Source organism: Protopterus annectens, chromosome 2.part1 (assembly GCF_019279795.1).
Source record: "Protopterus annectens isolate FY-2018-M chromosome 2.part1, PAN1.0, whole genome shotgun sequence".
Lineage (NCBI taxonomy): Eukaryota > Metazoa > Chordata > Ceratodontiformes > Protopteridae > Protopterus > Protopterus annectens.
In genome coordinates, this window is record NC_056729.1 from 1,839,535,609 (window position 1) to 1,839,560,517 (window position 24,909).

Sequence of the window (24,909 nt, forward strand, 5' to 3'; positions counted from 1 at the left end):
TATTCCACAGCATAGGGAGTCTCTGGGTGACAAATCTATCCCTCCAGCATGTCCTATTTATATCCGTGCTAAGGTTTAAGTCGCTTGCTCTAGTGGATCTGGTAGATTTGGATTTTTTGAGGTGGAGCATGTCCATTAATTCCGGGTTGGACATGGCCTTGTATGTCAGGCACAGGTCACCTCTGAGCAGGCGGTATGCGACTGAATAGAGCTGGAGTTTCTTCAGTCTGGCAGCATATGACAGATTTTGGAGTCTCTTTATCCTTTTGGTGAGGAACTTTTGGGGTCTCTCCAATTGCTGCAGGTGTCGGGTGAGATACATCCCGAATGGGGCATTGTACTTGATCATTGGTCTGATAAGTGAAGAGTACAGGGGAACAATGACCTCACTTGATCTGGATGTGAATTCCTTCATGATCAGGTGGGCAATGTAGAAGGTCTTTCTAACCACTTTAGCAATGTGAGTGTCAAAGAAAGGCCACTGTCAACCTGGGTCCCCAGGTCCCTGATAACCTCTTCTGTGCTTAATGGATTGCCACCTATATGGTAGCTTGGGGTTACCTTGTTTTTCCCGAAGGTATGACTATACATTTTTGGCATTTAACTTCAGGCCATGGCTCTGGCACCAGTTATCAGTTTCCGTGAGAACCCTCTGAAGGATATCTGTGTCCGATGTACTTTCCACTATGGCACCCAGTTTGCAGTCATCTGCAAACTTTGTCAGCCATAGTCCTCATATGTTTGCCTGTACTTCTGAGAAGTAGATGCCGAACAACAGGGGGCCAAGGACTGAGCCCTGTGGGACCCCACTTGTGACCGGCTTAGAGTCTGACATGGCGCCAGCAACTCTAACCCTGTGGGTTCTGTCCTTTAGCCAGTTTGCAACCCATCTTGTGACATATGGGTTTACATTTAAGCTGGTAAGTTTCTCTATAATACCCGAGTGGGGTATTGTGTTGAAAGCTTTTGCAAGGTCAGGGTAGGCTGTATGGACTGCCTTTTCCTCATCAATGGCCTTGGTGACTGTTTCGAAGAAGTCGACCAAGTTCAAAAGGCATGATCTGCCCTTGACAAAGCCAAACTGAGTTGGGTCCAATGTCTGCAAGTCCCCTATGTCTTTGTTTATGAGTTCCATTATGATCCTCTCCATAGCTTTGCAGACCAGGCTTGTTAAGCTTATGGGGCGGTAATTTCCAGGGTCCATAGAGGTACCACCTTTGTGGAGTGGGACCACAGTTGCCGTACGCCACTCCTTGGGCACGTATCCTGTGGTAAGGCTAAGATTAAACAGCTGCCTTATATGCAGGTTTAGTTCCTCATTGAGTTCATGTAGCACACAGCCGGGGACACCATCCGGTCACATTGATGCTGTGTTTTTAGCTTTAGAGAGAGCAGCTTTCACCTGCGCATTAGAGATGTCTGGGAGGCTACACTCCGCTGGGATAGTTATCTCTCCTTTTGGGGGGGAGAGGGGGGTGAAGTTTGCACTGAACCTGTCTGCCAGTATGTTGGCAATGTCTGTGGGTTCAGTGATTTTTGTATCATTTTGGATTAATTCTGTGCATATCTGGGAGTTTCCACCCAGGTTTCTAACATAGCTGAAGAAGGCCTTATGATTGTCTTTTGAATCTATTGCAATTTTTCTCTCAAATTTGGCCTTGGATGATTTTATGAGTGCTCGTATTTTTTTACTAATAATGATCAAGGGTGTCTTCTCTTTTATGGATTTTGCTCTATCATGTAACAGCTTTCTCCTCTTATTGTAAAGTTTGTTTATGGCTGGGGTCCACCAGACTGGACGTTTGCCCTTGGTGGAAAGAGTCTTGGTTTTATTAGGGATTGCCTGATCCATGCAGTCCTGGAGGTGTTCAGAGAAGGCATTTGTAAGGGCTTCCACAGCTTGGGTTGTGGTTTCCACTGGCTCGGGGCCTTGAAGGATACCACACCAGTCTTGAGTAGTGTGAAGTTTGCTTTAGAGAAGTTCTTCACTGTGGTCTTTTTGTTTGAGGTGGGGGCGGGATGTGGATTTCCAGTGAGATAAGTTTGTGATCTGATCTCACCAATGAGGGATATACTTCCGGTGTGGAGCATTTTGTCCCCATGTTTGTGATGATGAGATCTAGTATATTTTCTCCTCTTGTGGGAATGGTAACTAGTTGTTCCATGGCATTTGAATTTATGAACTCCAGGAACCTTTGGGCTAGAAAGTTGGGGCTTGAGTAATGTTCCCAGTCTATATTCGGTAGTTGAAGTCACCCAATATAATGGTGTTTGGAGATACATTTATACCCTCCAGTGTCTTCAGGAAGGCTGTGTGGGGTTCCTGAGTTTGAGAGGGTGGCCTGTAGCATGCTACAAATTGTAGAACAGTTTTGCCTATGGTTAATTGCACCTGGATGGTTTCCGATGCTTCGTGCGTTGCCACCAACCTGGAGGTGTGGGTATCCTTGATGAATATGGATACACCCTCCTTTTGTGGTGTGGTCCGGGTTTTGGGGCCGGAACGCATGATATGAGGTAAAACCTGATAGTGCCGGGGTGTTCTCAGAAGCCTTGAACCAGGTTTCAGTCACAGCACAGACATCGATGTTCTCCATACTGAGAAGGGCCTCGAGTGTGTGCATTTTGAGATTTAGACTTCTGGCATTGAGCAGCATTACCCTTAGTTTCTTCCCATTTTTGTTTTCTAGGGTGGTAGGTTTAGAATTTGAGCCTTGCCTAAAAAGGCACTATGGGGTGGCAAGAGCCTTAGCCAATATCCGAATCCCAGGGGTGACAGGTGCAAGCCGTCCCTTGCGAAGCAGCATGGCTTGTCAAGCATGTCATCCCAGGCAGACAGACACTGGATCCCCTTTGAATGACACCAGACATTAAGCCAATTGTTAAAGCTGATCATCTTGTCTCTATATTGTGGCATCATTCTTGGTGAAGGAAGGATACTGCTCAGGGTCAGGGTCATACCTGCCTGGGCTACATAATCAGAGAGCTCCTCTATGTCTCTTTTCATGTAGTCCAGGGAGGTACATCTCAGGTCGTTCACACCAGCATGGACAATGACTGTGTCATATTTGTACTTGCTGTGGAGTGACCGGAGTGCTTGTGTTATGTGGTGGATTCTAGCGCCCAATAGGCAGCTTATTGTGACTCTCTCCTTGTTCAGCCTGGTGAGTGGGACGTCAGTGTGTCTGACTATGGAGTCACCTATGACAAGTATGTTTGGTGTTGTATTTGGCCTTAAGGGCTGTGACTGCTTTGCACACTGATTTTGTGGTTTATGTGTTGCCTGTGGTGTGTCATGAGGTGGCAGTTTCTTGGATGTCTGCTTTGGAGGCCTCTGCTGTTTAGGTAAATTTTTGCTCCGAGCCTCCGAGTATGACTTTGTGTGTTTATGTGTTTGATTCATTGTTGTGATAGCTTTATGTGAGACTGGTTTTGTGGTGTGTGTAGTTGCCTTCTCCTCCTGTCTGGTCTTGCCAGTCCTGAGTTGAGAGAGCTCAGCCTCCAGTTTGGCTAAATAGCTGCATCTCTCGCAAGTATTTGTGTTATGTGGGAGGAGGAGAGGGTTGTCAGTGTACATGAGGCAATTTTAACATTGCCTCAATATTCCCAAATTCACCAACTGGACAGGAGAGGACGCCAGCATCTGGCCCTTCGACATGCTAGAGAAATTTAGAAGTTAGGGGTGTAACTGAATAAGAGAGGACTTAGTAAGGAAGTGGGTACTCCTGGGGGGGGTTTGCTAGTGAGGGACTTTGTATAATACAGAAGTGCTAAACCTGAAAAGAAGATGCTTTTAAGACAAGTAAAAGCTTTTAGGAACAAGTGCTGCACTTTTTAGTTAAGGGATATACTGTTTAGATTACTAGTAGAGCAGTTCTAAGGGAAAAAATGAAGAACAGACTTTATGGAGGCAGAAAAAGTTTAACCTTGTTAAACCATCTCCACAGTCAGCCTTATATAGAAAGCCATGGAACATATCTTAGAAGAACTTATTTATGCAGGCATAGGAACTTAATCTATACCTCATCTAGTCTGGTTTTGTGAAGGGTAAGTCTTGTCTGCTGAACCTAGTAAGCTTCTTTAGAAAGGTTACAGCAGTTGTGGACAGTGGTCACTTTGCGCACACTCCTTATTTTGATATGGCCAAGGCTTTTGACACTATCCACCATGCTGGTATTATTGAAAAGACTGACCATCTGACAGATATCAAGTAGGGAGAGTTTCTGTTTCCCTCTCTGAATGTAAAATTGTAATTAGTGGGTTACCATAGAGATAAGTGTTTGGCTCTCTGATGTTTGTCATCAGAGGGCCAGAAGCTGACCAGGTTTAACCAAGTTTACTGATCACCCCAGGGGTACAGTTATCCACTCATCCACTAATGTTAAATTACTCCACAACGTAAACAGACACCCGATGCTCTGAAAATGGTCTCAAACTGAATGCAAAAAAATGCAGTGTAGTAGCAGTATTCAGGAAAAAAGCTGTTCCCACCTTATATGTTTTAAATTGTATGCCTCTTCAATCAGATACAGTCATTAAGAGAACTGGGTACTAATATGGACAACTCTCACTCATTCAGTCTTTAAGTTTCTTCCATAGTCAGGAAAACTATTTATCTTGTCTAGTTAATTCCCAAGGTAATATTTTCAAGATCTAAAGAAGTCATCTTTCACTGTACTCTTCCCTTATCAGCATCATAATGGAATGCATTATCCTCTTTGGTATGTATAAATCCAAGCATATTGCTAAAGTGGAAAGGCCTTAAATCCTTCAACTATCCCAATAGATTAACACAACTTGCCTTTTACTCAGTAGCCTACTGTCTGCTTTGAGGTGAGCTGTGTCTCACTTTTAAGAGTCACAAACAGTGGCAGCTGGTGACTTCAAATCAAAGGGGGGCTGCAGGAGACAGCTGAATGGGTGGGGTCAATGGGAAGGGGTTTGACCAACTATAAAGGTGAGGAGCTATGCTCAAAACCACAAAAACTAACTAAATACACTGCCCTGGGTGCCAAACTGTCATTATGAGAGTCCAATCAAGACAAAATGAAGTGTAGAAGAATAAAAATATTTTAATGCATTGGCTGCATGACAGCTTACTTAATATCTAGATGGAAACAAAAAGGTTGTGAGGCATGAAAAAATAAATTACTTTTTAAATACATTAATGGAATGCCAGTCAAAATCAAGTATAAGAAAAACAAGCAGCACTCAACTCAAACCACTTCTTGCATGGCAGTTCTAATTATAATTTATATTCAGCTTTATTAAAGTACCAAGTAACATGCTGAAAGTAGAAATCTCTGATGCCCCCACTTGTAAAAATGTTCCTTATCTAAAAAAAGACCTGCTGCCTGACAACTATCTACTTGTTTCATGGGAAAGCATAATCAAAGTAAAAAAATGAACAGCAAACAAGAACCAAGCTCAACATACATTGCTTAAAAGGATTGCTGTACAGGTTATGGTCCACACGATTGGCATTCTGTTTAGTTTACGAGTAAAGCCTGCAGAGATGACTGGAAGTCTCCAAGTGTAATGAACTTCTTAAAATAATGTAATCCTGTCCTTTATTACAAATACTGTCATATGCATTTCAATACCCAAGGCTTATAGATTATCTAGTTAAGTATTCTCTACATGGCAACAACAGAAAGGCTTTCAATGTTGGCAATTCTTTAACAGTATGCTTATTACAGCTTACTTGCATTTTACAATCTCAGCCAAGCTTACCTGATGGTCATTAAAGTATTGCTACTTAAACATAGAGCAACAGGCACTTTGAGGAATAAGCATAAATCAAAAGTACACAAAATATGACAGAAACCAGACCATTCTGCAAAAATCAAGGACAGATGAAAAGTCACTCTAGTACTTGTGTCTACCTTGGATGGGGGGGGGGGTACTCTGCACATTTACACTGCATAACTACTCCTTGCCTTGCTTCGACACATCCAGTCACTACATGGGGGAGTGGAGTGCAACAAGTATGTCACAATTTGAAATGTCTCTGGCTGACTTGTGATGGCCCTGACACATTTGTCATACCTCTCAACCTCAGAGCAAGAAATCTGGACAAAGCCATACAAAGAAATGGGACAAAGGCCCAAAAATAAGGACAATTTTTAAATATTGCTCTTATAAACTTAGAAAGATAATAGAATAGGTCTTGCATTAGTATGAATTTTTTGAGGGGTATGAAATCTGAAACTCAAATGTCTGTCATTATTTTCTAACTTCAGTCTTTAATGATTTGTCACTAATTTGCCATAAAAAACACAATTTTATGAAACATGGACAAAAAATGTTATGTAAAAATATAAAATAGCCACACAAAACAGCTGGGAACCTATCAAAGAAGGGACACTTTAATATTAGTACTGCTAACTTGAGCAGATGGCAAAATAAAAGAATCTACATGCATTTCTGAAATAAAAGTATCTATAACTCTAATTATTACAGTTATTTCTTAATTGTAAACCCTCCATGTTTTCTTCCAAAATTGCTATTTTGCAGAGGGATCATTAGGGGGAAGAGCAACATTTTGAGCCAAAATCTGGGACAGTTGAGAGGTTTGGCTATGCCTAATTCTATAAAGCAATTTATTTGCATGTACCTCTCAACCTGTTAATGCAATAAATCTGGACAAGGCCAAATATATTGGGGGAACATATAAACAGTACTAAAAATTGCTCTTGTATAAACTGAGACAGTTGACAGAACAACAGGTCTTACTTTAGCATGCATTTTTCTGAAAGTTATGAAGTCTGAAACTCAGTGCGTCATTATTTAGTGACTTAATTCCTAAATGATTTGCCAGAAAACCACAAATGTTATGAGGAACAAACCAAAAATAAGAAGCAAAAATCTATTCATTCTTTGAAAATCTGGACAGTTGGGAGGTATAGTTCAGCCGGGGCTGTCCTTAAGTTTGCCGCCCTTCCCCTTCACAAAATCATGGTCGAATGGAGCCTCCCCCTGCAGCCATTCCAATGATCCATTACTTGGTTATTTCACTCCATTTACCATAAACACTAATGTGCATACTGATTTACTTCTATGATGATTTGGACTTCATTTGAAAGCTTTATTTTGCATTTTACAGCACAAATACTAAGACATCTGCTAAACAAACTTAGCATTAAAACTTCTCTGCCCTTGAAACTCACATTCATTGAAACAGCATTGAAACCCACATTCAAAGAAAATACATTTTGCCAGTGTCAGATAAAGATTAATTCTGGACTGTTTTCAAATCATAGGCCCCTTGCATATGAAACATACATGTGCTTTTTGATACACCTTCCTATTGTTTTGAGCATTTTTCCAGTAAACAATGAAACAAAACGCATGCACAAATAATGACAAAACTGCCCAATTCAGAACATCTTTCCAGTAAACAATGAAACAAAATGCATGCACCCATAATGACAAAACTGTCCAGTTCAGAACATTTCCATCATAAAAGTCTACTCAAACTTCTACAATCCACCATTATCAATAAATATGCACAATTCTACAGTCCACCATTGTCAGTAAATATGCACAATCTCTGAAGAAGTAAAAAAGTCATCTAAATAATTCCACATTAAATAAATCTGTAACTAATGAAGATGTTGCTGCTAGCAAACACCTTTATATTTCATGGTCTCATCAAAAAATAAAGTGTCTGATGCCCCTGAGGAATACATTGCCTATATTACATTAAAAATGATAAGCTAGTAATATTGCAATAGGAAATGGATGGCAAACTGATAACAGGCTCATAGTTAGTATCTTAACTTTTTTAGTACGGCAGCATTAACCCCTTGTGGGAGTAGAACCAACAACTTTCTGCATCAAACGCAAGTACATAACGTGTTGTGCTATTAACAATGCACGCTGGCTTAGCATAAGCAGCACTAAACTTCTCTTCCCCTGCAGCTCTCAGTTCCTTGTAAAATCTACTCAATACTCAACTGCATCTCAACTTCGCAGCACAAGAAATCTGGAAAAAGACAAATTTATTGGGCGGGGGGGTCAAAAGCCCAAAACCCAGGAACACATTAAACGTTGCTTGTATAATCTTGGAAAGTTGCTAGAATAAAATGCTGTGTTACCACCATACATTTTACTGCCAAGGTCCCTGTGCAAAACAGTCAGAGCAACATACCACTATGCCAAATCAGCTGCTTTGTGAAAGAGAGGAAGACTGAAACTTAAATGGCTATCATTTAATGAATTCAGTTCTCACCATAACTGTCAACCTCTTAGCACAAAACACCTGGACAAACCCAGTAATGAGGGAATACAGCCCTCAAACACATTCATTGAATTCAGTTCTTGCCATAGCTGTCAACCTTAGCACAAAAAACCTGGACAAAGCCAATAATGGGGTAATACAGTCCCAAAAATAAGGACACATTTCAAATATTCATCTTATAAACTTAGAAAATTGCTAGAATAAAAGGTTGCATTACTGTGTATTTTCTGAAGAATATGAAGTCTGAAATTCAAATGCCTGTCAATTTTAATTCTGACAGAACAAAAACAATTTTCAGCAGAGGCCCAGGGAGACATACTGCAGACACATGTCTTTGTAAAATGGCAGGACACCAGAGCAAATCCACACAAACACAGGGATGAGATGCAGACTTCACACAGAAGGAACCCCAGCCAAGAATCAAACCAGAAAACCTACAGCTGTGAGGCAACAATGCTACCACTGCACCATCAAATATGTAAGGGATTAAACATTCAGAAACCTGAAGTCTGAAATTCAAGTGCCTGTCAATTTTATTTAACATTTGTTAATCAGGACAGTCTGACTTGGAACAAAAAAACAATTTTCAGCAGAGGCCCAGGAAGAAATAATGCAGACATGTCTTTGTAACATGGGAGGACACAAAAGCAAATCCACACAAACACAGGGAGAAGATGCAGACCCCACACAGAAGGCACCCCAGCCAAGAATCAAACCTAAGAGCCTGCAGTTGTGAGGCAATAATGCTATCACTGCACCATCAAATATCAAGCATTGTAACATTTAGAAACCACAGCTATTATGAAGAACAGATCAGATCAAATATGAGGCAAAAATCTGCAATTTTTTTTTTTTTACAAATAGTGGTGGGTAGGGAATTCAGGTCCTTAACACCTGCATACGAGGTACAGGGTTCTAGCCTGATGTATTCCCTACCACACCACCATGAGTTTGTTCTAGCCACCAGTATATAGCAACTGGGGCATTTCACACACACACACACACACACACACACACACCTGGAATGATATAGATCCCTTCGTGCCATTAAATCCATAGCTGTTAGAGCACTACAAACCTGCCTGTGCATTATGTCTGTTGGAGCATCAAATCCACCACGCGAGATGTTCTTCCCCCGACAAGACTCCAACCTGCCGATGTTGCAGTCTGAGTCCGATCCGTTTCCAGTGACAGTCTATGCAGTTACAACTGCATAGACTTCTGGGATGTCTGCTCTTAAATGTTTCCTAATCCAGACTGCTGCTGAAACAGTCTGTGCATGCTCTAGACTGTCTCAGCAGCAGTCCGGACTAGTGTGCATGTGCGAAAGTCCGTGATTTTTAATTTTCTTTTTTATATTTTATTTTCTTTCTTTTTTTCTTTTTTACAGCTGAGGGGGCTGCAGTCCGGCAGTCCAATAGCATGGGCCGCCCCTGGTCACAAATACTAATATACTAGGTACCAAAATTTACACCAACAAATAAACAAAGCCCACTGAAGGGATAGGATCCTAACTCAACATATTCATTCCCTGTGGAATACGTTCCCCCTACAGGCCAAGCAAAGTACTACTTTGCCTGCCTTTAATTCTAGTCTTGATTTTCGGATGGGCAGAAATAAATTTATACCAAGGTTATCACGTATGGCCCTGCATGATTTTGAAGGGGACCACTACAAAGTAGTTGTAAAGGTTGGTACGCACGTTTTAAGTGTGTTTTCTTAAAGGTGCATATGGCTAGGTCTCTTAGGGTACCTGTGATTGTTTGCCTAGCATTGTTCTATGTTCCTATATTTTGAAGAAGTTGTAAGTAACAAACCCTTGAAATTGGATTTAACATCCTTACCATATACAATTAAAAACTATTTATATTTAATACAGAATTTTTTTTTTGGTTCATAAGGGAAGTAGCACTAAAAATCTTCCTGCATCCGAGTACTCCTACCATAAGTAATATGAGGTGGGGGCAATATCTTTTTTGCAAAAATTTAAAAGTTAGGATATTTAGGAACAGAATAACCCTAGCACTAAAAAGAAGCCATTCCCCTTTACACAGAGTAGGAACGTAGCATTCCCAATTGCTGGAAAAGTGAATAAATATGTGTATTTATTTTTCTGCATTTTGAAAAAGGGAATTACTTTGTATTGAGCACAGTTATGGTCCCGGGAGCATAGTGCAATAACAGAAAATATTTATGGCTCTGGATCACCTAACTTTAGCAAGTAGTAAAAGATTTTGTATGATATTCTCAGTTGCCCTAGTAATTTAATTATTTCAGACTCAACTTGAGTGAGGATGTGAGGCATTAGTCCAAATAAGAGGCCAAAATACCAAGTGGAGTACCTAATGCGTCTGTAATAGTGACCAGTGGGGGGCCTATATGTAGCATTTGAGGTGTACCAAATAGCATAACTGAGGTTTTTAAATTACTCTGTGTCTTCCCCTTTGTAAAGCTCATTAATCTCCTACACAAAAGATTTAACAGTTGAAATGGTATATTTTGCAGAACTATTAGCACTGGAACTGAAATTACACAGTCAGTTATTGCTGTCAAAACCAATGTGACAGTCTAACTTCATCTCATGGCATAGAAGGAAGAAATCCTGGCTCCATCCAAATGATCTATGTTCAATTAACACCACAGGGGATAGAGGAAATGGGGGGGAAGGGAATGAACCATCCTTGCCAGCTCACATATCCTGGGAGCAGAGTGGTGACATAGCTGACTGCATTGATGACACCCGCAACTAGCTGCTCACAGGGAGGGGCAAGACTTGTCAGGTGTAGTAAGAACCATGTACCTCTTAGTAACAGACAAGGTGTAGCACACAAGCTACTAGGGTGTGGTGACTAGGAACATTTATAAAAGGCTCCCCATGCTCCCAGCACACGACAGCACCATTTCTGGAATCTGACTTGCCCTTGAGGCGAATGCAGGATCTCACACCTGGGAGAGATGAACTGGCCTATTGGGGAAGATTGATAATTACTGACAGGGTGAGGCCTCTAAAGATAAAGCTGCAAAACTATTGTCTATGTAGTGATTTACAGCATTTAGTCATAATGTATCAATAATGCTGTCAGCCAAAATTCTTGTTCCAGCTGGACTGAAACATTATGGAAAAGTTAATTTACATTATTTTTTTCCAACACTAGCTGCTCTCATAAATTTCATCTCTTCTATAAAATGCAGTATAAGTTAGATCTAGAATAGTATACCTTTCTGTTTGGTTAAAACTTCCTGCTAAACAAAACCCCTAGCACGTGTTGTGAAATCAGCACATATGCACACAGGCCCTGCTCTTCTCGTAGATGAGGTACTCTCTTCCTGGGTAGAACTTAATACTGGGTCTGCAAGCTCCTACAAGATCCTTTTTGTATTCCCACCTCAATCAACTCTTCCTCTTGTCATACACAGCCCTTGTGCCACACTTATCTGCTGTCTATTCGGATCTGGTATGGTCAGTGACACAATAGATAGCACACTCTCATTTTATGCAGAAGTCTGTGGGTTCTATTCCTATATCAGATAGATAGATTGCTAACACTGCATTGCAGCATGGTTGCATTCCTGAGTGTATTGTCCTTTGAATGAGTCGTTAAACTAAGGCCCATCTGCTTGAGTTGGTGGTAGCTCAGGTGAAAATAAAAGATCCCACAACACCTATCATAAAAATAAAGGAAGTTCCTCAATTACCTGGCCAAATTTCCCCAAGTAGCACAAATACCATATCAGGTCTCTCCTGGAAGCTGGCTACTAGCCTAGTGGGTCAAAAAAGATAAATAATTTGTTTCACTGAGCTGATTCTTTTGAGTTCCCTGATACAACCCTTGCTACCATTTCGTTATAAATGGCCACCACTACCCCTAACTATCCCTAAAATGTGAGTTTCACTAATGTGCTTTAAAGCACCTTTTATCTGTGAAGATGATGATATAAGGCTAGTAGCAGCCACTGGCGTTATCACCCTGTTCATCCCTTTCTTTTTGTACTTGAATTTGCTTTAGTCCCTTTGCCATTCTGCAAAAATGTCTCTCTGTATTGTGTTGGCAATTTAGTATATTTGTTCCATTAGAGTTACACTATCTTCTGCAACAGAAATTATATCAAATAAGTGCTTTTTTTCTAAAAGATAGATTTGAGACTGTAAATATATTCAGTATATTAATATTATTTTTCTAAGCAGGATAAAAATATTACTAACTGGAGATTTGTAAGCATTTTTCAGCAGATTGTAATATTCAGCTAACATCTGTTTTAGACATTGTAAACCTTTGCAACAGAAATTAGTACTCAACCCCCAGTGTTGTGCAACCTTAAATATGACATTTTCCATATTTAATTGGTCATGTGCCATACTAGCTCAGTCTATGACATTATGGTTTTTAATGTTACTTTTCCATAGTTTAAAACCAGGATGCTAAATAATGCAACTGAATTACAGTTTTTTTATTTATTTTAATTAATTCCTTCAGAAACTAGTAGGATGACACCATGACATAGAGTCCTTAGAATATTCTTTCGATTGACATCTGGTTGTTCTCTGATGTCAGTCTGCATTTCAATTTAAGTGTTATTTGCTTTCATTCTGAATTTGTAATATAAGACATATTACTGAGTATTTAGCACAGGGTAGCAGATTTACGTTATACATCTCTCTGTCTCTTCAACCACTTACACTGATGATGGTTTTAAGTGTTGTCTTAGCAACTATTTAAACTAAGCTCAGTGTCAGAAACATTTGGACACTTACTTTGGGAACCATCTGTTACACCTTCATTGGCAATGCTCACTTCATCCAGCTCTGTGTTATGGGGAGCCTATGTCTGTTTCATCAGCCTAGGGGACTAATGCAACAAACCAGTACAAGACAGGGTGCAGTCTACTGTAGGATGCATACATACTCACATGCATGCTCGGCATGTACTTCCACATGTGCATGCAGACAGAAAGACACACACACACACACACACACACACACACACACACACACACACACACACACACACATGTGCAGACACATACATGTACGCAGACACATACACAAGCACAGACACACACATGTGCAGACACATACACACACACACACACACACACACACACACACACACACACACACACACACACACACACACACACACACACACACACACACACACACACACATACTACAGTTCATGCAGCCCAGGCCTTAGGAATGTAAGAAGAAACTATGGTGAAACCCATATGCCAAAGCTATTGCCTACCCCATTTCTTTATTAATAAATAGATCTATCAATGAGAAAATTGTCCCTGAAATCTGGAAAATATCTCACATTATCCCACTACATAAAGGAGGAAACTCTAACGAATTCTCTAATTATCATCCCATAGCACTGTTATCCCCTCTTACCAAAATTATGGAAAAATGTATCCACGAACAACTCCTAAACCATCTTCTCCAAAACAACTTACTTGCCAACTGTCAGCATGGTTTTAGGCCTTCACACAGTACTACCACTGCATTGCTCTCTTTGACTAACTCCATTAACAGTAACCGTAACAAAAACAATCTCTCTTCAGCACTATTCATAGACCTATCCAAAGCCTTCGATACAGTGAATCACCAGCTACTCCTGCACATTCTCAATACTCTCTCACCTGATCTCCACAGCATAACTTGGTTTAAATCTTACCTTGAAAACCAACAACAAGCAGTACTCTGGAAAAATTCAATATCTGACCTCCTTCCTATTTCTGTAGGTGTGCCACAAGGCTCCATCCTAGGACCACTTCTATTCTCCATCTTTATCAACGACCTTCAGTCAGCTATCCCACATACTACTTGTATTCAATATGCAGATGACTCCACTATAATCTGCACCGCTACCTCTCAAACTGAACTTCTAACTCTTACCCAAAAAGCTTTTAACACAGTAGAACAACGGTTCTCACAGCAATGTCTTCTACTTAACCCCAAGAAAACAAAACTACTACTCTTCTCACCAACACGAAAGCACACCCCCCCCTAAATTTTACTATTACTTCTAATAACAGTACCAGCATCTCTCCTGATACTACCACAAAACTTTTTGGAATTACTATAGACAATAATCTTAATTTTGAAATTCACATTAACTCTATCATAAAATCTGTGAACAAAAAAATAGGAACCTTATACAGAATCAAACCCTTTGTTACTCCAACTACTAGAATTACTCTAGCCAGAACTCACCTCATCTCTACTTTACTTTACTCATGCCCTATCTATACCAATCTCTCAAAAAAAAATCTCAATAAACTTGCTATATGTTACAATAACATTGCTAGATTTGCTACTGGATCCCCTTTTAGGACTCATCACTGCCTTAATCTAAAACAACTAGGTTGTCTGGAACTTCCCAATCAGATTAAACTTCAACAACTTATAATAGCTCACAAAACCCTCCACCAACCCACTAAAACTCCAATACTTATGAGCCTTATCACCCCTTATTATAACCTCAAACATTTACGGTCTTCTAACAAACTTTTGATCAACATCACTTTACCCAATAACTCTGCAGGAGACTGCTTGTTCTCTAACGCAGTGGGAAAAGTCTGGAATAAACTACCCTCAGACATCTTAACACTGAATTCTCTCCAGTTATTTAAGAAAAATCTCAAAAAGCATCTTAACAAAACATGGCTATGCCCACGCACTAACCCAGACTAACCCCGCTGTTCCTTATCTGTCTACCTGTCCTCACCTCCAACCTAACTTCATCCAATATCTCTGCAGGGGACATTTAGCTCAACTTTACGCTTAGTTTGAAATCCTACCCTCACCTACTACTTGTCCCTGAAGTCTCTCCCTCTCTTTCCTAAGACTATCCCTGTTTCCCTTTATTAACAGTAACTCTTCTACCTCCCCTATAAAATGATCATATCCTAAATGACATCTAATCGATCTCTGACACCTTTCATTCTTTCCCGCGCCTCCCTCACATTTTCTTTTCCTTCCTTACAAGATGTCTTTAAATTACATTTTTGTATGAATATTATGCTAAGCAAATTGCACAGTAAGTGATTTTGTCAACAGTATTGTGTTCTTCTCTTCACATAGCTTATCATTTAGACCTACTTAATACGTAATCTCTCATAAAAAAAAAAACTTTTACATTACTGCTGTTGGAATTTTATAACTGTTACTATTTTTTTGTCTTACTTTTTTAAACAATGTATTAACAATTTGGAGCTTTTCTCCCCAGGCCTCTACTGAAAATGGACATATATCTAGCTAGACTAGCCCGGTCAACAAATGTAAAATAAAATAAAATAAATAAAAATAAATAAATATGCACCCAGACATCAAGGAAACTGTGTCAGTACCTTAACAAGCAGCATACTCACCTTTAGAGTTAGAGGATAAGAAGGCTATGAGTTCTATTCCTACCCCAAGTGTTTTGATTAATTTTCCAGTGCTGAAAGCATAAGTTGGGTGTTATACTCTTGAGTGTGATGTCCTTTGGATGAAATGTTAAACCAAGGTCTCAGCTGATTTAGATGGTAGTAGCACAGGTGAATAAAAAAGATCCCAGAGCACATATTGAGAAGAGTAGGGGAAGTTCCCATTTGCCCTGGATAAATTTCACCAAGTCAGTATGAATATCACCTTGAGTCTCTCCTTAAAAGAGGCCACTTGCCCAGTGGGACTAATCTGGTCAACAAATCATAAACAAATAAGCTCCACACAGTATGGATTCAAACCAGAAAGGAAGAAATCAAACAGGGAGATAAACATTGTGAGGTACATATGCTAACTACTGTAGCACTGTGCCACTTCACCACCTTTTAACAAAAATAAAATTGAAGATTTCATTTTAAACAGAAAAGATTCACTAGTTATTTCTGTGCCTAAGAGCAAGAGCCCTGGAAGCCTGTCATCATATCATGGAAGGGTTATGGATTCTTAAAGAAGCGTCACTTGAGTTAATTCATAAGAAGGGTCCTACTGAAGCCTGTCATCAGTATCATTCACAAGAAGGGTCCTACTGAAGCCTGTCATCAGTATCATGGAAGGTTATGGATTCTTAAAGAAGCGTCACTTGAGTTAATTCATAAGAAGAGTCCTACTGAAGCCTGTCATCAGTATCATGGAAGGTTATGGATTCTTAAAGAAGCGTCACTTGAGTTAATTCATAAGAAGGGTCCTACTGAAGCTTGTCATCAGTATCATGGAAGGTTATGGATTCTTAAAGAAGTGTGACTTGAGTTTATTCATAAGAAGGGTCCTACTGATACTTTTTTCTTCATGTAGTTCTTAAGCTGGTGGGCATGTTGTGCCCAGAGGCCATCTCCTCCAAGACCATCAATGCTGGTTTACTAGAGCTGGAAAACTTTCCAGTTTGTTTTGATCCAGAAATGCAGCTGAGTTATATTATTAGCACACCAAGGGTACATAGTGGTTGAGGACTTCTTGGAATCTGATAACAAATTTGTATGAGAAACATATACAGCTTTTCTGGACAAATGGAGAAAAGTGGTAAATGGATAAACTGCTAAAATGGTTGGAGTAGTAGATCAGATGAAGGGTGGAAAAAGAGATGTTGGAAAAAGAGTGGGATCGGTGGGATCAGTGGGATCATGGTCAAATGGGGCCATAGGCAAGGTAATAGACCCTCCCAACCATACCAGCATCCCATTACTTGTCTGTCTCTCCCCATTTACCATGAAACACTATTCAAATCTATTAATGTACATGCTTTCTTCCTTACTTTTACACTGATTAGAGAAACTTGAATATAGTTTAAAGTGTTTCAGATTTTGCAACAGAAACATGGGCAGGCAGTTTCTAACCCTAACAAAAAATGCCATACTGAAAACAGACTTAGCACGCACAATCATGCACAATAGTAAATGACTCTTCTGTTGACACTCAGATGTCTACATAGACTATGCATCTGGCAACCCATTAAACTACAATAGTAAATGACTCTTCTGTTGACACTCAGATGTCTACATAGAATATGCATCTGGCAACCCATTAAACTACAATAGTAAATGACTCTTCTGTTGACACTCAGATGTCTACATAGACTATGCATCTGGCAACCCATTAAACTACAATAGTAAATGACTCTTCTGTTGACACTCAAATGTCTACATAGACTCTGCATCTGGCAACCCATTAAACTACAATAGTAAATGACTCTTCTGTTGACATTCAGATGTCTACATAGACTATGCATCTGGCAACCCATTAAACTACAATAGTAAATGACTCTTCTGTTGACACTCAGATGTCTACATAGACTATGCATCTGGCAACCCATTAAACTACAATAGTAAATGACTCTTCTGTTGACACTCAGATGTCTACATATAATATGCATCTGGCAACCCATTAAACTACAAGAGACATGTGGAATTGATGGTCATTTAGCATATTGTGACGCACTAACTAACAGCAATGTGATAGATGCAAGAATTCAAAAGACAAATGTGAAATGCATCTGCTAACAGCCTCGGGGTTCTCTATTATATGATCGATCAAACTTGAAAGCACGAAACGGCAAAATACTGAAATGGCATATAAGCAAATATTTTTCCCCTGGGAAAGAAATCGCTTGGCCACCTTCATCATTTTGCCGTTTTTGTCACTTTAGTGTGATCTCGGAGTTGGTATATTTAAGTAGGGGGGTGTGGGGGGTGAAGCCCCAACTTTATGTAATGTTGTAAAGGGTTTTTTGGATCGTTGTTCTGAGTGTTCGGGATTGTAAGCTTTTGTTTATATGGGGGTTGATAAATCAGCGTTCACTTTTTTAAGCATTTGATGATTTAATATAGACCCCAGCCTTGGATAGTCCACTGGATGTGTGTGTCCCTTTTCAGAAACAGCCAAAGAGCACTGTCTGGTGAACGGACTTGTGTCACACAGAAGACAATTGAAGGCTGAAGGAATCAAACCCTGCACTACAGGAGGCAGCTCATAGCCTTACTCATCTGTATTAAGTGCCAAACAATCTACTGTAGCCTAACAGTGCATTTGAAATCCACATCCCTGAAAAACAATGTATTCTAAGTTAAATATTAATACTAAATGTTTAGAATTTATAATGTCCAGGTTATTCCTAGCCAAATAATAAACACACTGTGAACAGTGAACTAAACAAGGAAACCAAGTACTAACCCTAAAGGACATAGTGCATATTATGATGGCTGAAATCAGAAAAAACAACTCCCATAATAATAGGAGCCATCTAATTAAATACAATAAGGTCAATTAGGAGTACAAGATAGCCTCACAGGCTAAAGACAACCTCAACACCTTCTACCTTTAGATCCAAAACCTCAAAGGCAGTGCTAGTAGTGTGCCAGTCTGGTGGTCAATGATGCCACCTCCAGTGAACAAAGTGACATAGCAAATGTGCTTCATCTCAAACTTTACCCCTCCCCAATTCACCTGTCCTCAAATCATGAAATACCTATTAGCAGACTGCTAATTATTAGCAAGGAGCAGGTCATAGTAGCACTCATTAAAGCCAATAAGACAGCCTCAGTAGGCCATTACAATATCCGTTGATGCCCTCTAAATAGCTTGAAACATGATCTATCAGGACCAATTGCATCACTTTTCAACTACAGCTTCAAAACAGTCTTTGTAGCACAAGAATAGAAGACTGGAACAGGTATCCTACTTCACAAGTGTGGGCCATCCACCAATCCCGGAAACTACAGACCCATTCATTCGACTAGTCTAATATGCAACACCATGGAACAAATTATCGTGGAAATGATCAACAAAGATATAGGCAACCTTCAGACACTGGACCCAACCTAGTGTGGCTTTGTCAAGGGAAGGTCATGCCTACTAAACCTGGTGGACTTTTTTAAAAAGGTCACCAAGGCAATGGATGAGGGAAAATGGTGCATAGCACCTTAATGGACCTGGCTAAACTGCGCATAACCCCCTACATAGCTAACTGGATATCCAGCTAACTCAGAGGCAGGATCCAGGAAGTCAGGGTTGGTGAGACCACCTCCACTAAGGTAGCAGGGTACCTACCTCAGGGATCTGTGCTGAGACCACTCCTATTGGGCATCTGCATCTCAGATGTAAAGGATATGTCAAAGGCCTTTGGATGACCAAATCTGTAGATGATTGCAAACTGGGAGCAATCATAGATTCTCCCATTACACATACATCTTACAAGACGCTCTAACACAAACAAATTACTTGTGCCAAATTCATGGATTAAAACTCAATGACAAGAAATGCATTATAGTGCCTTTTGAGAAAATGACCATCTACACTAATTAATTCATCAATAATACACCCTTAAGAGTTGACTTGGTAGTCAGGGATCTAGGAATGTATAATGACAGCAATCTGGCCTTTGACTGACTTGACCAATGTACTAAAAAAAGAAAAATCATTCTATGTCACCCAACTTATAGGTAAGGGCATGGTATCCAGGTCCAAGGAAGTCATGATGCCACTTTAATTGGCCATTATCAAGCCCATCAATGAGTATACTGCCCACTTCAACATGTGCCTGTCCAGACATATGTAACAGAATGCACACAAAGATTCCTTACCAGGAGAATCCTGGATATAAATACATTGCCCTATATAGATCACCTTAAAGCCCAGTCTCTATACTAGATCTCCTGCAGGTTACTGAGAGGTGATCTATACCTGGAATACAAAGCATGCTTGCATAGAGCTCTGCTGGACCTTTTGTTCATCCATAAAATTAACAACATCAGAACCACTATATCCAAGGATTTAAATTTTGTTTTTGACATAAATAGGACATGCTAGCAAGACAGCTTTGTGTCATAGAGGATCCACATTCTATGGAATAGCCTCCCCATCTATGTGAAACAGAGTAAATTCCAAACCCTATTTAAGAGTAACCTTGATCAATGGATGTAAAATTGGAAATGCACCCCAGGTCTGGCCCTATGTCTCTAATAGACAGAGCAGACATTAACTATGCCCAGACTAACATACCCCCCCCCAAATAACCTTTAGAAGATTCTTAACTAACATGTTCATTCCTAATAAACATTCATGATACATATGGACACAATTGAGTTGGCTTACATGGCTAGGTTTATAAAGGCCCTGGTGGTCATTAGCCTAGAACCTATGAACCTATGAACTATGAACCTATGAACTATGAACCTATGAACCTATGAACCTATGCTCCTGTTTATTACAATCATTTCCGTCCTTTATACCACAACTACTCTGGGGTGCAGTAGTCATATACACACACAAATGTGATGATCAATTACAGCACCTTGTACAATCGTGTACAAATCAAATGTCTGCTTCTGATCAAATGAATGAACAAATACAGAAGTATTTCAGCTCACTATTGTGAAAACCATGCAGTACAATGTATTTCACTACCCATGGTCTCAAGAATCTGAGGCAAACACCCAAAATCAGGAATATATTTTAATTATTGGTCTTGTATACTTAGAAAGTTGTTAGTAAAACAGGGTTTTCATTAGCATTCATTTTCTGAAAGGTACTGTACAAAGTCTGAAACTCATATCTGTCATTATTTAATGACTGTAGTCCACAACACTTTAATAGAAACAAGCTACAAATATGATGAAAAAACATAGATGAGAACTAAACACACACACAAACATTCCCACACCACACGTATGCGCACGTGATCACACACACACACACACACACACACACGTATGCACATTACTGCCACTTGTATGATTATATGCCTCTGATATCTGCTTGAGATCAGGTGAATGAATAAATTCATAAGCAATGGCCCAGAAATATATCTCATCTCAGTGCTGTCAAAACCATACAGTGCTTCTCATTGCAACTTCCCTCTCCAACTTCTTTGGTCGAGAATTAGAAACAAAATTGCTAGAATGACAAGCATTGCTTTAACGAGTATTTTCTGAAATCACAGAAGCTAGTTCTCATTTAGGACTTGAACCCCAAACCTCCCATGTACAATTCTAGCAACATTGTCATTGAATCAACAAGATGTTATTGAGTTTTCCTTTAAAGAGCTTTTTCTTTCAGCTATGGGACCCCCTCCCGCCAAGCATGGCTGGAAGGCTTGGGTTCAAGTAACAAACAAGAGCTTATATTTTCCTTTCACTTCTGTGATTCTAGCAATCCATGAACAGAATGCTTTTCTGCATTTGTATGCATGTGTGCTTGTGTGTGTGTGTGTGTGTGTGTGTGTGTGTGTGTGTGTGTGTGTGTGTGTGTGCACGCGCGCGTGTGTGTGTGTGTGTGTGTGTGTGTGTGTGTGTGTGTGTGTGTGTGTGTGTGTGTGTGTGTGTGTGTGTGTGTGTGTGTGTGCGTGTGTGTGTGTGTGTGTGTGTGTGTGTGTGTGTGCACGCGTGTGTGCGTGTGTGTGTGTGTGTGTGTGTGTGTGTGTGTGTGTGTGTGTGTGTGTGTGTGTGTGCGCGCATGTGTGTATGTTTATAATTTGACCTAGCATTTTCTGAAGGACACATAATGAAACATTTTCTGAAGTTGCCAGAGTGCCTCACATTTTACAAGGAATAGACCAAAATACTTCTCAACTTCTTTGCTCAAGAATTATAGACAAAGACAAATATTGTCTATAGGTATGTATTAGGCTAGTTGCCATTGTCTGTCATTTTATGCCTAGCCAATTTCCTTTTTAAAGGTGAGAATGAAACTCTGTACTTTGTGTTTGTGAGGTAAACACCTTATCCATTAAAGCGACCCCCAAAGCTGTAACGGTCTGGCAATTCATAGGTTCATAGGTAAGTACTAGGCTAGCTGCCTTTGGGAACCATTTTAAGTCTTAGTGAGAATCAAGTGCTGTACCTCGTACCTGTCAGTTAAACACCTGAACCATCACACCAACCCCTAGACAAATAGGGATGCATTTTCAATATTATTTTATTTTATTTATTTGTTAATCATGTAAACCACTGAGCAAGGTGTCCCTTTTCAGGAGTAACCTGGGAGGACTGTCTGGCTAAATGACTTACTCAAAGTCATACAGCAAACAAATGGAGGTAAAGGATTTACACCCTGTACTCCTGACTACAACTGCTTGTTAGTATCTCAGAGCCTAAGTGACAGACAACTCTGATTGACTTAAAACATTAACAGACACAGACATACACAGATGCACATGTGTTCTGGCATTTGGTGTGCAGGATTAAAGCTATGAGATGTTAACAAGCTACTTCCTGGAGAACAGAACTTGGATCCCCCAGCATTCATTTGCCTATTGTATGACCATAAACAAATCACTTAACCAGAAAGTACTTTTGGGCAATTAAAAATTTAAATTAGACTACTTAATGATCTTCTGAAATGAATGCTTAGTAACTACTTTAAAGATTTTGCATGGAAAAGCATTTTTTTGTACAATAAAAACTATGACATTTACTAACTTGCATTACTGACTCATTTTAATCCTCAATGATTTACCATGCAAAAAGTTAATAAAGGACAGGACAAAAATATGACACAAAACCACAGACAGGTTACAGGCAGACTGCTCTAATTCAATTAAGAAGTTAAGAGGACAACAGGTTTTGCAGCAGTACGTATTTTAAAATGATGAAACTCTTAACAGTTAGCATTACTGACTGACTGTAATCTTTCAGTGATTTATCAGAAAACAAAGCTGTTGATGAAGTTTGATGGTTGGAGTAGAAAATTAAGAATCTGGCATACCTCTTAACTGTAATGATTTTCACAGAAAGTGCAAATTTTTGCTTCATATTTTTTGTCTGTTTCTTGCAAAATTATGTTTTTTAGCAAATCATTGAAGGTTGAAGTCAGAAAAATGACAGACATTTGAGTTTTCAGACTTCATACCCTCCAGAAAATTTGTGTTAATGCAAAATCTGTTATTCTATTAGCTTTCTAAGTTTGTAAGAGTGATATTTAAAAATCATCCCTATTTTTTGGCCTTTGTGTCCCTATTATTTTTGGCTTATTTATTGATTTAAGAGGTTGAGAGGTATGGCTCCAAGCTTTCAATGAGTTATTTCCTGTAGTTAAGGGTCCATGATTTCAGTCTTTTTACCTCCATCTGATTTCTCATTTAACCAGACTATACTCTGTTTCATTTAACCAGGCAGTGCATCATCTCACACACACACACACACACACACACACACACACACACACACACACACACACACACACACACACACACACACACACACACACACACACACACACACACACACACACACACACACACACACACACACACACACACACACACACACACACACACACACACTTACTTCTTCTTCATAAGAATGGCATTCCTGTGAGTCAGCTTTCACTGAGTTTAACCTCATCCAACAGAGCAGCTGTTTCAGTCTATAACATTCACACTAATTTTAAATGATCCCGGCATTAACTGTTCAGACAGTCCCATCTGTTCAAATAGTCCATCCTGCATTAGTGACTGACAAATGTACTTTTCAAAAGGTCTTTTTCCCTGTGTTTACTGTTGTCAGACAAGTCTTTGGCTCTACCTTTCAGCCATTGACAGAAAAGTTCATGGACCGTTCGCTCTGCATAACATCACCAGCTGATACTTGGACCAAAATCTGAAATGTGGGACTGTTTTGTATTTATTTATTTATTTTTATGTTTATGGGATCAGCAAATCACCAGCAGCTGAACATGAGTAATTGGGGAAATGAGGTACTATTTTTTTTTTAATCTTTATGATGGCCCCCAGCAAGCACTGGGCCCTACGTAGCTGCCTATGCTGTCTAGTATTGGATTTGGTACTGAATACTTAAGAGACTTTTGTCAAAGCAAACACTTGTGACAAATGAAGAGCAAAAGGGACCATTGTGGATCTAATGTTGTTAGGAATTAGGTTTAAGAACACTTCTAAGATCTATAACAACAACTTATTCTTCTTAATTTATTTGTGGCTTTGTAGAGCCAAAAACTTTCTCACCAAAGTAACTAAAGCTACACTTGCCACTACTTATCTCCTCTGCACACTTCTTTATTGTGCTCTCATCCCTACTAACCTTCAGGCATCACAAAAATCAAAACTTGAATGCTGCTATAACAAGATTGCTAAATTTGCAGAAAATATCCATTTCAGAAGCCACCACTGTAGAGCACTAAAAAGCGTAAACTGGTTAAAAAATTATCACAATCATCTAACATATACACAACTTCTTTCCACCTATACAATTATCTATAATCCTCCTCTTGTCCAGCACTGAATAGCATTCTACACAACTATGCTCCTAGTCCGTCATTACGATCCAGTGACCAAATCTTTCTGTTCGCAAACCTGTCAAATCTGTTGAGCATTGTCTGTACTCGTACCATGTTGCTAAGGCCTGGAATGTCTTACCTGTATCCATCAGGTCAATATCCTCCCTCCCATCCTTGAAAACTATTCTGAAAGACTTCATAGCCAAAAACTGGCTCATTCTTTCTCAACATCAGAATAAACTATGTCCCTAAATGTGAACAAATACCTACTCTTACTTTAAATATCATTACTCTCCCTTTTTCACTCGCTTCCTTACTTCTACCAATTTGTCTTCCCCTGGCTTTCTATCTAAACATACCATAAACCTGCTTTTCTCTCACTTCGAATTGCAATTCTCAATTGTATTATACTAACTTACATTTAATTTCTCTATAAATTGGCTAACATTTCTTTAATTAC